The sequence below is a fragment of the Aegilops tauschii genome, chromosome 4 (genome assembly GCF_002575655.3).
Source record: "Aegilops tauschii subsp. strangulata cultivar AL8/78 chromosome 4, Aet v6.0, whole genome shotgun sequence".
NCBI lineage: Eukaryota > Viridiplantae > Streptophyta > Magnoliopsida > Poales > Poaceae > Aegilops > Aegilops tauschii.
This window is the reverse complement of record NC_053038.3, coordinates 168,994,059-168,997,406: the sequence shown is the minus strand read 5'-3', so window position 1 is coordinate 168,997,406 and position 3,348 is coordinate 168,994,059.

Genomic DNA, 3,348 nt, shown 5'->3' with positions numbered 1-3,348 from the left:
TGAAGAGGAAAGGGTCATGCAGCAAAGTAGCGTAGGTATTTCCCTCAGTTTTTGAGAACCAAGGTATCAATCCAGTAGGAGGCTACGCGCGAGTCCCTCGCACCTACACAAACAAATAAATCCTCACAACCAACGCGATAAGGGGTTGTCAATCCCTACACGGTCACTTACGAGAGTGAGATCCGATAGATATGATAGGATAATATTTTTGGTATTTTTAAGATAAAGATGCAAAGTAAAATAAAAGCAAAGTAAAAAGCAAAGCAAATAACTAAGTGTTGGAAGATTAATATGATGAAGATAAACCCGGGGGCCATAGGTTTCACTAGTGGCTTCTCTCAAGAGCATAAGTATTTTACGGTGGGTGAACAAATTACTATTGAGCAATTGACAGAATTGAGCATAGTTATGAGAATATCTAGGTATGATCATGTATATAGGAATCACGTCCGAGACAAGTAGACCGACTCCTGCCTGCATCTACTACTATTACTCCACTCATCGACCGCTATCCAGCATGCATCTAGAGTATTAAGTCCATGACAACAGAGTAACGCCTTAAGCAAGATGACATGATGTAGAGGGATAAATTCATGCAATATGATTAAAAAAACCATCTTGTTATCCTCGATGGCAATAATACAATATGTGCCTTGCTGCCCCTACTGTCATTGGGAAAGGACACCGCAAGATTGAACCCAAAGCTAAGCACTTCTCCCATTGCAAGAAAGATCAATCTAGTAGGCCAAACTAAACTGACAATTCGAAGAGACTTGCAAAGATAACCAATCACACATAAAAGAATTCAGAAGATTCAGATATTGTTCATAGATAAACTTGATCATAAACCCACAATTCATCGGTCTCAACAAACACACCGCGAAAGAAGATTACATCGAATAGATCTCCACGAGAGAGGGGGAGAACATTGTATTGAGATCCAAAAAGAGAGAGAAAGCCATCTAGCTAATAACTATGGAACCGAAGGTCTGAGGTAAACTGTCGGGACCCCGATTCTAAGTCACACCGATCTAGCATGTAACACCTCATATCACTTTGCGGCCTCACGCACGGTATTCCCACGGGTGTCGCCTTACCATGGCCCGGGACCATTTGCGCCTTTTGGCTCACGTATATGATAGTGTCGCTAGCATCCATATGACAAAGAACCCGGGACGACATGACTAGTAGTGAACCCAAAGTGGCACTAACTTACGGAGACAGGCATACATGAAACAACATCGAGCATGTCGGTCAGCAGCGTGTGAATTCGGACTGTAGCAACTGGGCTAACAGGACTCCGGGAACCCGGGCTGTAGCAGGCTAGGCAGGACTCCGGATGTCACCGCGTGACATTTCCCCGAAGGGACAGACACAGGGACGAAGTGACTCACATGCCGGCCAGTCTAAGTGTTCCGGAGCAGTAGTGCTGGGCTAGCAGGACTCCGGTAAACCGGGCTGTAGCGGACTACCATGGCTTGGTGGAAGCACTAGACTACATTTCCCCATAAGAGAGGCTACCAAGGATAGACAACTAGGTTGTCGGATCCCACACATAGCAATACATGTTACACGTACGCATAACATGCAAGTATGTGCTGTACAACATGGCATCACAACATAACGCAAACTCATATAGATAAAAGGCCCAGAAGAGCCACATAGCATTAAGTACAAACAGGGGTCACATGACCCATCATTCAGAGCATACAAGCAACGGAAGCATTACATGTCTGAGTACAGACAACTACAAAAAAACAGGCTGAGAAGCCTGACTATCTACAGGCCCCTCCCAAGGTACAAGATCGTAGCTGAGGTACAAGCTACTCGTCGAAGTCCAAGCGGAACTACTAGTAAGACTGAAATCTCCGCTGCAGAAACATAAATAAAGCAACATGAGTACAAAGGTACTCAGCAAGACTTACATCAGATCCTATCATACATGCACTTGTATCAAGAAGGTAGTGTGGGGTTTAGTTGCAGCAAGCCAGCTTTGACTCAGTGGCTATCCTGTTCTACGACTACGAGGAACTTCTTTGAGGTAAGAAGGCGCACACGAGTCCACTAATCACCACCTCAATACACCACTATGGATTCATTCCCGTCTCACTACGAGAAGCCATCCATAGCACTCACACTTATCTTGAGCATTTTAGAGTATCCACTTCAAGTTGTCTATGTACCACGTAAGCATCCAAGAAGTCCGTAACCGAGGACACGGCTATTCGAATAGATCATGATAACCCTGCAGGGGTGTGCTGCTTCACACACGCTCTCGCCACTTACCACCATGTACGTCATGTACCTCGGCAACCTTCAAGCGGAAGCCCGGCGAGGGTGTCGGCCACGACCTGACTAACCACACAAGACTCTAGTCCAGGTTTATCGCCTATTCGGGTTCCATCCGCAAGGAGATCCGGCCGGGGTGTCGCTCACGGCCCCAAACGATGTGTGCAGGGTTCCCAAGCCCACCTCGCCGGATGGATCTACGCTTGGTACACCGTGCCACTTGTGCCTAGTCTGTCCCAAGCCCACCTGGCCGGGTGCCACTTGGTAGACTACTAACACTACCTACAAACACCAGAAACTAATTGCAACTCCTGGACAGAGATCAAGGCGGTTAATAAGTCGAGAGAGCTTGGAGCGCCCGGAGCCCAATGTGTGGTAGTAGCTATTCATTGGACAACTTACACAGAACTCGGTTCTTAAGGACGGTCCCAATGAGACAACCCACCATGTACTCCTACATGGCCTCTCACCGCTAACTTTACCAAATCGTGTTCACACGCTTAACTCTCGGCACCAGAACATATCGTAACACTCCAATTCATTCCCAATGAACCAGACCTGACACAACTCTAAGCAATAGCAGGCAAGGCATGGTAGGAACACAACATGGCTCAATCAACTCCTACACATGCTAGTGGGTTTCAACTATTTACTGTGGCAATGACAGGTCATGCAGAGGAATGGGTTCAACTACCGCAGCGTAAAGTAGCAGTTGAATCGTTGTTGTCCTAATGCATAAAAGAGAGCAGGAGCGAGAGAGTAGGATTGTATCGGAATGAACAAGGGGGTTTGCTTGCTTGGTAGATCAACAGGGTGGCACTGCTCCTCAGACAGGTACTCTGGAACACTCTCCGGAGCAGGACCTATCGAGAAGGAACGGTGTCGACAGTCAAAACACAATCATATGCAACAATATGATGCATGAATATGGCATGAATATGTGATGTGTTTTGAGCCAATGCATTTAGCATTCAACTTGGAAGAAATCCATTTGATCCAAAGGTTCAAATGCAACTCTAATATAAGTCCCTTTAAATGCCATAAGTGTGTTTTCATATA